A 13,578-nucleotide genomic window follows, 5' to 3' on the forward strand; every position below is an offset into this window, starting at 1 on the left:
CCCTGTGCCCTCCACCGTGGGCTGCAGGTCCCACCTGGGCACCCCCTCTTTCTCACAGGAGAGGGAGCTGTTCTCCTTTCTCTATTTTGCCTATGAAACCTCCACTCTTAACATGACTCCATGTGTGGCCCCGTCCTTGATTTCATTGGCATGAGGCTACAAACTTTGGATATTTACCCCAGACAATGACACTGCTTCACAAACAGCAAAGATGGTGGCCCACCCTGCTCCCCAGGGCCTCTGCCCCAGGGAGAAATTAGAAGTGTTTCAGCCACAGAACCCAGGCAGGCATGGCAGGAGGCCCCAGACGGGAGGACCTGCCAGTGAGGAGGAACGTGTCAGGGTCCCATGCAAAGAAGCAGTCTCGCCCACCATGCCCACCATGCCTCAACGTGTAGCTGTGCCCTGCTGAGGAGCCGCCTCTGCCTCAGTTGGCTTGGTCTCTCCAAAGCCCGCAGGCTGGAATGGCCGACAGCAAAGATGGCAGCAAGCCCCTCTGGCTGGGCATGCCTCCCCGGGAGAAATCAGAATTCTGTCTGCAGAAAAGGAGCAGAGGTGGCCAGAGGCCCTGGCTGGGAGGCCCCACCCCACAGGACGCGTAGGTAGATCCACGTCCCACTTAAAGAAGCAGCCTGGCCACATTCTGACAAAGCAGGTGTGCTGCATGAGGGGGACTCTTCCTGGTCCAGACTGTCTGGACTCTCCAGAGCTGGCAGGTTTCAACAGCTGAGTCATCCAAACAGCAACGATGGCAGCCTGCCCCTCTCCTCCAGAGCTCTGTCCTGTCTCAGGCAAGCTCCACCCTGTTGCAGGTGGCTGGCTAGAATTCCATGCCAGTGGGTCTTGTTTTGTGAAGTGGAGGCTGCAGACCGACGCCATCAGCCCCCTGGATTCTGCTCCCTTTCTAGGGGCTTGTGTGGGCCTCTTGTCTTATCCGAGTTGCATCACCTTTGTCAGTGATCCCAGAGCCGGAGTCTATAAGGCTCCTGGGTCTCTGCGCATTCCTGAGCAGTGGCTCTGTCCAGACTCACACAGCTCTGCGTGTCAGACCCAAGGTCCTGGTGGCTTGGGCTTGCAAGCAGATCCCCTGATCCGAGGGCTACGACATTGCGTGGAAGAGCCTTGGTTTCCCAGCGTTGCTCATTCACTCACGGTTTCCCTGGGCTCTGAAATATTTTTAAACCAGATTTAAGTTTTCCTCGTTCAATACGATACTTCATTCTGTAACCACATACTCCATTATAAAATATAAATTATAGTTAGAAATATTTTTGGCATCATGTATTTATATTAAAGATATGCAAATGTTTCTTATGAAATTTACTTTCAATGATATGTAGATAGTCTTTTGAGTTGTATCTGGAAACTTTTTCCCTCTGAAAACATTCAAATGCAGGCATACCTTGTTTTATTGTGCTTAGATTTCTTACACTTAGAGATACTGTAATTTTTACAAAGGAAATGTTTGTGGCAACTGTGCATTGAGCAGTTCTATTCATTGGCACCATTTTTCCATCACCATGTGCTCACTTCCTGTGTCTGTCACATTTTGGTAATTCTCTCAATATTTCAAACGTTTTCATTATTATTATATCTGAGTTAGTGATCCGTGGTCAGTAACGTTTGAGGTTACTGTTTGCAGCACCATGAACGCTGCCTGTTTCAGATGGTGAACTTAATCCATAAACGGTGCGCATGTTCTGACTGCTCCACCGACTAGCGGCTCCCCTGTTTCTCTGTCTCTCCTTGGGCCTTCCCAGCTCCCTAGACACAACAGTGTGAAACTGACCACTTAATAACCCTACAGTGGCCTTCACGTGTTCAAGTGAAGGGAAAAGTTGCACATCTCCCACTTTAAGCTAAAAGCTAGACATGATTAAGCTTAGTGAGGAAGGCATGTTGGAAGCCAAGGTAAGCTGAAAAGGCCTCTGGTACCAAACAGCCAAGTCGCAGCTGCGAGGAAAAGGTCTTTAAGGAAAGTAAGAGTGCTAACCTAGTAGACACATGAATGATAAGAATGTAAGGCAGCCTTCCTGTTGATAAGGAGAAAGCTGTCGTGGGATAGACAGGCCAACACGGACACAACGTTCCATTAAGCCAAAGCCTGATCCAGAGCAAGATCCTGACTCTCTTCAAGTCTGTGAAGGCTGAGACAGGTGGGAAAGTTGCAGAAGAACAGTTGGAAGCTACCAGAGACTGTTGGTGCACGAGGCTTCAGGAAAGAAGCCATCTTTGTGACGTAAAAGAGCAAGGCGAAGGAGCAAGTACTTGTATAGAAACTGTGGAGTTATCCAGAAGGTCTGGCTAAGACCATGATGAAGGCGGCTTCACTAAACCACAGATTTTCAGTGTTCACTAAAGACCTTTCTCTTGGGAGAAGATGGCATCTAGGACTTTCATAGCTACAGAAGAGAAGTCAGGTCAGTTCCTGACTTTAAAGCTTCAAAGGACAGACAGTCTTTTGCTGGGGACTGATGTAGCGGAGGTGGGAAGATGAAGCCAATGCTTATTTGCTGTTCTCAAAATCTTGGGGCCCTAAGATTTATGCTTAATCTACTCTGCCTGTGCTCTATAAGTAGAGCAATAAATCCTTTATGATGGCACATCTGTCTTACTAAATAGTGTAAGCTGACTGCTCAGAATAAAGGATTTCTTTCAAAATATTACTGCTCATTGACAAGGCACCTAGTCACTGAGAGCGCTGATGGACGTGTACAAGATCAATGTTGATTTTATGCCCGTTAACACAACATTCATTCTACAGCCCATGGATCAAGAACTAATTTAGATTTCCAGTCTTATTATTTAAGAATTACATGAGAGAGATCCAAGATGGCTGATCACTAGCAGCTCGGGATTGCAGCTCCCACTGAAAGAGCAGAGAACGAGAGGACGCCACACTTTCAGATCAATTTTTGTTGCTCACACACCAGGAGATTCCCAGCAGAGGAGCCCCACCTGTCGCCAGCGTGACTCTTGAGGCCAGTGAGGCGGTTTTGCCGCTGCCTTGGTGTGGCGGTTCTTGGTGCAGAGTCAGAAAAGCACCATCAATCTTAAAGCCGCTGTTTTGGCCGGAGCAGTGGGTTGCTCAGATTCTAGCACCGGGAATCAACAAGTTGGACGTCCATTCAGAAACCCAACTATAAAGACGGTAATTATAAAGACCACAGATGGATAAATCTATAACGAAGGGAAGAAAACAGCCTAAAAAGGCTGAGAATACCCAAACTCAGAACGCCTCTCCCTCTACAGGGGATCACAGTTCCTCATCAGAAACAGAACAAGGCCTGATGGAGAAAGACTGTGTTCCATTAGCAGAAGCTGGCTTTAAAAAGTGGATGATAAGAAACTTCTGGGAATTAAAAGAACTTGTTCTAACCCAATGCAAAGAAACTAAGAACTTTGAAAAAAGGTTTGACGAAATGTTAACAAGAATACACAATTTAGAGAGGAATATAAGTGAATTAGTGGAGCTGAAAAATACAACACGAGAATTTTGCGAACTATGCACAAGTTTTAACAGCCGAATTGATCAAGTAGAAGAAAAGATATCAGAGGTCGAAGACCAACTTCATGAAATAAAACAAAAAGACAAGATTAGAGAAAAAAGGATAAAAAAGAACGAGCAAAGTCTCCAAGAAATATGGGACTATGTGAAAAGACCTAATCTACGTTTGATAGGTGTACCTGAATGTGACGAAGAGAATCAATCCAGGCTGGAAAATGCGCTTCGGGATATTGTTCAGGAGGACTTTCCCAACCTAGCGAGGCAGGGCGGTGTTCGGCTCCAGGAAATGCAGAGAACACCACAGGGGTATTCCTCAAGAAGGCCAACCTCAAGGCGCATAGTTGCCGGACTCACCAGGGTTGAAGTGGAGGAGAGAATGCTGAGGGCAGCCAGAGAGAGGGGTCGGGTTGCCCATGGGGGGAAGCCCATCAGACTCACAGCAGATCTCTCAGCAGAAACCCTACAAGCCAGAAGAGAGTGGGGGCCAATATTCAACATCCTTAAAGAAAAAAACTTTCAACCCAGAATTTTACATCCAGCCAAACTAAGCTTCATAAGCGAAGGAAAAATAAAATCTTTTGTGAACAAGCAAGCACTCGGAGATTTCATCACCACCAGGCCTGCTTTACAAGAGCTTTTGAAAGAACCACTACAAATAGAAAGGAACAACTAGTATCAGCCTTTCTAAAAAATACCAAAAAATAAAGAACATCAACATATTTAAGAAATTGCATCAACTAACGGGCAAAACAGCCAGCTAACATTAAATGACAGTATCAAACACACATATATTGTTATTAATTTTAAATTTAAATCGACTAAATCCCCCAATCCAAAGACACAGACAGGCAAAAAAAGCCAAGACCCATTGGTATGCTACATCCAGATCCATCTCACATGCAAGGATACATAAAGACTCAAAACAAAGGGATGGTGAAAAATTTACCAACCTAATGGAGAGCTAAAATAAATAAATAGAAAGCAGGAGTTGCAATTTTTGCTGATAAAATAGATTTCAAAGCAATAAAGATCAAAAGAAGCAAAGAAGGATATTACATAAAGATAAAAGGATCAATGTAACAAGAAGAGCTAAAGATCCTAAACATATATGCACCCAATACAGAAATACCCAGATATATAAGACTTACAAAGAGACTTGGACCCCCACACAATAATAGCGGGAGACTTCAACATCAATATTAGATAGATCAATGAGACAGAATGTTAACATCGATATCCAGGACTTGAACTCAGATCTGGAACAAGTAGACTTAATTAACATTCATAGAACTCTCCACTTTAAATACACAAAATATACACTCTTATCAGTACTACATCACACGTATTTACAGGTTTAAATGAAATATTGGTTGGCTGCTTGTTAATTATTTTATTCCCTCATTTTTTTTTATGTCTCTATTATTAAACACAATTACAGGCATACCCAGTTTTAGACTGCATTCTAGCCCGGGCAATAAAGCAACACCCCTGTTCTCTCTCCCTCTTCCTCTTCCTCTTTCTTCCTTTCCTGTAAAAAAAAAAAAAAAAAAAAAGAATTACATGGGCTGAGCATGTGGCTCATACCTGTTATCCCAGCCAGCCAGAACTTTGGGAGGCTTAGATGGGCCGATGACTTGAGGTCAGGAGTTTGTGACCAGCCTGGCCAACATGGTGAAACCTCATTTCTACTAAAAATACAAAAATTAGCCAGGTGTGTGCCTGTAATCCCAGCTACTCAGGAGGCTGAAGCAAGAGAATTTCTTGAACCCGGGGAGAAGGAGGTTGCAGTGAGCCGAGATTGTGCCATTTCACTCCTGGGTGACAAAGAGAAACTCCATCTCAAGAAAAAAAAAAAAGAAAGAAAAGAAAAGAAAAAACAAAAAGAAAAAAAGAATTTCATGTTGTAACCCTGTGGCTGTCTAGATAATAACCCCTCTGATGGATCTTGGCAAAGGACATTGAAAACCTTCAGGAAAAAAGTCATTATTTTAGATGCCATTGAGAACGTTTCTTTCTAAAGTTTAATCACATAGACTCATCTTTAACAGAGCTAGGACTTTTATGACAATTAAGAATACAGTCTCAATAGTCTTGCAAGTCCAAACATGAATTCCAGTTTAAAATCACGGTAATTTATTTGATAATCAAGATACCACCTCAAAATGAAGCAAAAACATTTTTTGTTACTTGCAATCCCCCAATTTTCTATTTTACTTTTTCAACATGGACAATTCATTTTGTTTCAGTAGTTTTGCCTTTTAAATCAGGGATGATTTTTCTTTTCACACACTTAAATATATATTTACCAGTTTCAAATTCTCGTCTCTTTATTGCAGAGCACTAAATGTGATCACATTCCAATTAGAGTATTACTTAACTAGATCACTAGGATCAAAACCGTGAAGGGAGAGGAGGTGTTGTTTCCTAGTAAGAATGAACTACTTTGGTGGATCATCTGTCTTATTTGAAACTGGAGATATATACTGTAGTTATAAGTGGACTTAATCAACATAATTTTACGTTCCTGTAGAGTCTTACATGAGGCCAACAAACATATGAAAAAATGCTCATCATCACTGGTCATCAGAGAAATGCAAATCAAAAGTACGTTGAGATACCATCTCATGCCAGTTAGAATGGCAATCATTAAAAATTCTGGAGACAACAGATGCTGGAGAGGATGTGGAGAAATAGGAACACTTTTACACTGTTGGTGGGAGTGTAAATTAGTTCAACCATTGTGGAAGACAGTATGGCGATTCCTCAAGGACCTAGAAATAGAAATTCCATTTGACCCAGCAATCCCATTACTGGGTATATATCCAAAGGATTACAAATCGTTCTACTATAAGGACACGTGCACATGAATGTTCATTGCAGCACTGTTTACTAGCAAAGACCTGGAACCAACCCAAATGCCCATCAAAGATAGACTGGACAGGGAAAATGTGGCACATATATACCATGGAATATTATGCAGCCATCAAAAACGATGAGTTTGTGTCCTTTGTAGGGACATGGATGAGCCTGGAAACCATCATTCTCAGCAAACTGACAGAAGAGCAGAAGATCAAACATTTTTTTTTCTTGCTAATTTGCTTGTGTTCCTTATAGATTCTGGAAACCAGTCCTTTGTCAGAAGATTTTCTCCCACTCTGGGTTTTCTGTTTACTCTGCTGATTATTTCTTTTGCTGTGCAGAAACTTTTTAGTTTAATCAGGTACCATTAATTTATTTTTGTTTTTGTTGCATTTGCTTTTGGGATCTTATTCTTGAATTCTTTGTGTAGGCCAATGTCTAGAGAGTTTTTCCCAAGTTATCTTGTATAATTTTTATAGTTTTAGGTCTTAAATTTAAGTCTTTGATCCATATTTTTTGTATAACGTCAGTGATGAGGATCCAGTTTCATTCTTCCGCATGTGGCTAGACAGTTATCCCAGCACCATTAATTGAATAGGGTGTCCTTTCTTCAAAAATTTTCTGCAGAGCACTGGGTCCACCAGATACTTAGTTTTGAAAGCTTCCATAATCTGATATGTTTTAGAAATGTATTATAAGCTCTGAAAATCCTTATAGGAAAGATTCTTGTTAACCTTATTTAAACCAGAATCCCCCAAAGTCACTCAGATAATACTCCCTGTATTACCTGTTTGCTTTCTGAGGAATTTGCATTCCAAAGGACAGACTTACTGTATTTGTTGGTCAGAATCATTTCAAATCCAGAAAGGCATTTTATGCAGGCAGAGAGAATCTGCTTGTTGTATACTTTCCAAGAAGAAAAATTGCATCAGAAATCCCCAAATTTCACTGATTCAGGAATCATGCAGAGTTACTATTTGATCCCGGAATAAATCTGTTATTAGCAGTCTTCTGTTTTTGGTTTCTGGCCACCTGTGACTTACGACCTTGAACCCACGTGCTCAGGCCGCCTGTCAGCTCTGCCTGGACCCCTTACTCCTGTTGAATTCAGACGAACTGCCCTTCCCAGATTTATCTGGTGGCTGTTTTGTATGTTGTGACATGGAATGGAAAGGAAAACGACAAACATAACTGTGCATGGACCGTAAGGTGCTTGTATATCTCACCAGGTTTCCACGAGTGATCTGAAAGTGAGAGCTGGGGCCCACAGCAGGAGCTGGCACTGCCTGCAGACGGCCCGCACGTCCTTTGTTGTGTGGCTGTGCATCCAGTCGACCATTCTGTCTGAAACGACGTCTGCGTCACCCCTGCTCGGAAGCTCTCTCTGACACTTTCAAGGAGGTACGATAAAGCTATTGCTGACTTGTTCCTTGCCGCTGTAAGAAATGGATTTTACTTGAAGCCAAGGATATGAACAACAACAACATATAAAGACAATTTCACAGTGAAAGAAAGTATTCTAATACCCGCTCAGCTGTAATTGAGCTGCTGCAGACAGAAAACGTACATGGAGGGGAAAGGCAATAAAGCTAAAGGGCCTTTGTGCTGCTCAAAAGAAATAACCACCTTCAGAACTTTACAGGTTACGTGCTCTAGAATTATGCAAATTCTACATTAGGCAAATTGTTTCATAAAAATATAATAAAGTTTTAGGGAAACATGAAATTTTGCATCACTTTTAGAAACAACGTAATCTGGTGCTACTGCTTAGAAGTTACCATAATTCCAAATGGTGGTAGGAGATAGTGATCAACCAACACAGTCTTGGGTTTTCCTTTCCTGGTGAGTTTCCAGCTCCTCAGCACACGTTATTTCAGACATGTGTCAGTGTATGTTAGGTGCCAAGCCCATAAGAAGCAATAAATGAGAAATAGTTATTATGAAAGTTGCTAAATATATTCAGATTATGTAGTTACAGTGTGGATTCTGCTTTGAATTTATTCTTAATGTATTATGGAATGTTATCAAGACACCAGTTCTAAAAGTTCAAAGGAATGAAAGCAACACAGGCTTATATCAAAATGTTGAGCTCTAATGTTGTAAGACATGTTTAGATATCTATCAGACACATCGATTTGTCGTAATAAATCTGAAGTTATTAATAAGTATATCTTCAGATTAACTGATAGTTGTATTTTATTCTGAGCATTTCAACAGATTGACCACAAGTAGTCTATGTGACTGGATTTTAGGGAAAGGAGAATTCGGATGGTATGAGGTGGGTTGTGTAACCTGACTGTGCTTGGCGCAATAAGGCTTTGCCTCAAGTAAAGCAACTGGAATCACAGAGGAAACCATGCTGGAATGGTCATGCTTTAGGAGCTGTACTAAGGAGATTTCTGCCACATTTACATGCTGAAACACAGTTGGACAGCTTTAAGTTGGAGTGCCATGATGGGATTGGTGAAAATCACTCTAGCATGTTGTGAGTGATGGATTAAAGTGGAGAAAGATCGGAGGTACGCCAACCTAAATTAAAAATGTGTTCTTGGCTTTATTTAATTGATTTAAAGTAATGAAAGCTGCCAATGTTTATCCAAAACCCAAAATTATTAAACAAAAATTTCACAGACAAGACTGGTCTTTATTTAGCTTTTTTAAAAAAAGTTTTATCAGATAGACAATGTTGGCCCAAAATAATAGAAAACCCAACTCAAATGAACTTACGTAATATAGACATTTATTAGCTAACACATAGGTCCGAAGACAGGGTAACTCCCATCATTACATGGCGAGAACATCTCTCACTTCTCTGTAATTCTCCTGGCGCTGTGCTTTTCCCTCTAGTGACCTCAACTTCATGCTGATGGCAAGATGGCTGATGGAACTTCAAGGAATCACATCCAGATACAGCAGAGGCGTAAAGGGACCCTCTTTTTCAGTTCTTTTTCTTATAATTGAGAGAATCTTTTTTCTAGAAGCCTCTGCTCTTTTCTGTCTGAAATCTTTTCTCAAGTTTCACTGGCCCGAAGTAACTTAGTAAGTTAGGTGTACTACCCCTACACAAGCCCCTGACCAAAGGAGTGGAAATTACAAACATTGGCTTTGATGAAAAATAACGTACCCAGGAGCCAGGAACAGGGTGCCACTCCCTGAGCCCGAGGAACTGAAGAAATGGAACTCTGTGTAGCACAAAAGAACGGAAAGATATTGAGTAGGAAACTAAATGTCTGCTCCCTACTGTCCTGAAACGTCAGCCAATGAGTGTCTAAAGAAGCACTCCGGAAGACGCTGCACTTGGCCTGGAAAACAGCCCTAGCCCGTTACTGCCCCTGCTGCTCCAAGGCCTCCGTTAGTGATGGCCGAGACCGTATTTCTCACGGTGTCTTTGTGTCTCTGTAAGTTGCATTCATCGTATTTAGGAACCAGGCTTTTGCTCCTCCTCTTCTTAAAAAATTTCTGTTCTTCCTTTATGTTTCTAAGACATTTATTCTTTTAAGGCAGCAGTGATGACAGTGGATGAAAACTTTTTGATTCAGTCAAAGATAGACTTTTTTATATAAATAATTGAGTGACCCAGTATTTTAAGGATGATGTAATGGGAAACATGATGGAAATGTATGGCAGTTTAATATTGTCTCTTATGAGACCCCAGTGGTGTGTAAATGGTGACTATTTAATAGAATTCTATATGAAGCAGAAGTTGACATATGAGCAATCTCGTGTTTTTTCAAATTGCTAAATGAAAATGTGTTTTTCCTCCACTTTTTCTCAATCATCATTTTCACCCTCAACCCACCAATACCTATTGTTTAATTCCAAAGCATGTCCTATCAAGTGGAAAATAGGGAATGATCTTAAAGTTAAAAAAATTTACTAAACTTAAAAGCAAATGTACATAGTTATTAGAAACATTGGTCATACAAATTAATATTCATAATGTTATTTTCAGCAATTGCAAAAGCTGTATCTTCCTGAGTATGCACTAAAAGCATTGTAACATATAGAAGTACTTTATTTGATAATCAGCTTTTACCCTAAAATTATTTAAAAAAACAAAATACAGTTTAGTCCATTAAAATAACACAATAATATCTGAATATAATTTGAATATGTAGTAGTTAAGCTCAGAGGAGACAACAGCAAATTGAACAAAATCAACATCAATAAAAAAATATGATTTGGGGAGTTACAAGAGAGCTTAGTTGAGAAGAACTGAAGATCGAAGAGAAATGCAGCAGAAGGAGTAAGAGGTGAAGGGAGAAGGAGAGGAAGAAACACATGAAGCTTCATTCTCTGTCTTAAGGCAACCGTGATGGGGTCCCAGGACACAAAGCTCGATAACTCCAGCTTCATTATCGTTTGTACATCTTGTGGGCAGAGTGTAAGAACATATTGTATACATGGAATAAATCAGACACTCCAACATAAAAATTTGTATTAATAATAAATAAGTGGAGTCCTGTGAAGTATCCATTCTGAGCATATTTCTTAATGTTCACTAAAATTCCATGTTGGAAGTGAATGACGCAGATATCCACAGTGAAAATTAGAATGAGCGGGAAGAAGAGAGGATGCTGCCTCAGTGTCAGTTTCCTAATTAGAATTATGGCCAAACACAATTATAGGAGGAAGCAACTGATTCCAAAGGAGGAAAATGCTAAGTCAAAATATGAGTATACAGTGGGATCTGAGCATTCATTTAATGTATTATTCATTCATTAACTCTCTCAGCTTCCTTCTTCATTAATGCCTTCAATGCCACCACCCATAAATCCCGCCACATAGTGGATTGATCTGCTGTGGGATCTTGCCAGCTTTCAAGAGATCTAATATTGAGACGACAAAGAAGGGAACACTATAAAGAACAGTTGATGCAAAGGACAAGCCTCCATGTGCATACAGCATCACACTCTGTAGATCTGCCTGGATCATTGAAAAGACAGATGTTCAGCCCTGATGTTTAAAATTTAATCTTTCCAAATGACTCCATATTACAAATGTTGAACACAACTGAAATATATGGTTGACAATAATTAAAACTTAAATGATTTAAGAGGCCGGGTGTGGTGGCTCACTCCTGTAATCCCGGCACTCTGGGAGGCTGAGGTGAGCAGATCACCTGAGGGCACGAGTTCAAGAGCAGCGTAACCAAAGTAGTGAAACTTGGTCTCTACTAAAAATACAAAATTGGCCGGGCATGGTGGCGCATGCCTGTAATCTCAGTTATCTCAAGAGGCTGAGGCAAGAAAATCTCTTGAACCCAGGAGGCAGGGGTTGCGGTGATGAGATGGCGCCATTGCACTCCAGCCTGAGCAACAAGAGTGAAACTCCCTATCAAAAAAAAAAAATTAAGAAATATTTCAGAAAAAATCTGAAAGCATCTTGAAAGAGTCTTTTCCTTTGTCTGAAAGATGGCCATACCTGAAAATATTTGGTCTTCTACAGTATCTGAGGAATGCTAATTAGTTACATTAATGATCACTCTGAAAAGCAGTCGTGTCTAATCTGTGAGCTCATAAAGAAATTAGGTTTTGGGATCTGACTTTTGGTCTGTTGTAGCAAAAGTGTTTTGTTCTTTTACCTGAAGAAGAATACAAATGAGAAGCAAACCAAAGCCTAGTTGCCGCTAAGGTAATCACTGCCTTGAAGTCACAGACCACGACCAGAATAAATCACCTAAAGTACTCCTTTAACAGAATGCAGGAGCCCACGGCCTGGAGGAAAGAGATGACCCGTATGCATATCAGACAGGGCGCAGGAGGACAAACCTAAATGCCACCGCAGTCCAGTCCTCTTCCGACTAATCTGAGGACGTTCAATAGACACGACATCAGTGTAAAACAAAGACTAGAATTTATTTCCTGGTAGACAGAAACCATATTTTCCAACAGGAACTGTATTTCTCTTGCAGGCAAGCCTTGCTTGGGTAACTACCGAAGCCCTGTACTCACTCTCAGGCACAAAATGTCTGTATGCCTGAGAGAACGTTTAGCCCAGGTGAGGAAATCTGGGCACCCCCATCAGGCAGTCCTCCTTCCGCACCATTTATTGTGGTCAGGCAGATTGGGGCACACAGTACATGACAGACCACCAGTTACATAGAGGCGAGTGTGCTGGTTGAGCAATACTTCAAATACAAGTGAGCCTGAACCCTTAAATTACTTCATCTTTCCTGTGCTGGTTCAATCCATTTCAGGTGAAACAAAGCAACCCGAACTTCTAGAATATTCATATTGAAAAACATGAATTGATCTCAGTTTTCAAATGTGATACAAACCACGACTTTTCTGTGTTATAATTTCACATTCTCTAGACCGACATCATAATATTTTGCATCTGCAGAAATTTATCTGATGAGACTTGGAAGATATTTTCCATGCTCGCAGCACCTCTCTGAGAAAGGACTGATGCTGCTTGACAGGGCCGGGCAAACGGAGCTGGCCTCCTGCCGCTGGGGATTTCAGGGGGCTTAATGAACTCAGCCAGATGTGTAGTTCAAGTGTCCTTATCCAAAAGAGCGGCAGGGCAAATCAAAGGTGGACGCTTAAGCTCAGAAGTCTCTTTCTTAGTAGGGGCCGATGGAGAGTTACCTGACATTTCCACATTTGTCTCATCAGATCCATTTCCGCAGATGAAACGTTTTATGATGTTTTTGGTGTCAGCCTTGCTTCCATCTCTTTCAAGCTTAAAATTCCAACTCTTCTGTCAGAGAGCACAAGTGTTTTCAGTGATCAAAACAGGAAGGAATAACCTCTCAGGCATCTCTCCCACACCCTCATTCTACACAGGACGCACCTACAGCTGGAACTGGTCAACAGTCTTGTGTGGGATGGTCAGGGTCAGAGTGGCTCAGGGTCTCGGGTGGACACGCTTCCAGTCCAGACAGCCTGTGCTTCATGACAGCCGAGGAGTGCCCTGACACAGCTGCAGTACCTGTCAGCAGTCCACACTGCATCCAGCCGTACTCTAACCTGCACCAACCAATTCTTTTCTTTTTTTTTTTTTTTTTTTTGAGACAGAGTCTCGCTCTGTCACCCCAGCTGGAGTGCAGCGGCGCGATCTCGGTTCACTGCAACCTCCGCCTCCCGGGTTCAAGCAATTCTCCTGCCTCAGCCTCCCGTGTAGCTGGGACTACAGGTGTGTGCCACCACACCCAGCTAATTTTTGTATTTTTAGTAGAGACGGGGTTTCACCATGTTGGCCAGGAT

The sequence above is a fragment of the Sapajus apella genome, unplaced genomic scaffold (genome assembly GCF_009761245.1).
Source record: "Sapajus apella isolate SASKATOON/1434 unplaced genomic scaffold, GSC_monkey_1.0 scaffold39, whole genome shotgun sequence".
Taxonomy (NCBI): domain Eukaryota; kingdom Metazoa; phylum Chordata; class Mammalia; order Primates; family Cebidae; genus Sapajus; species Sapajus apella.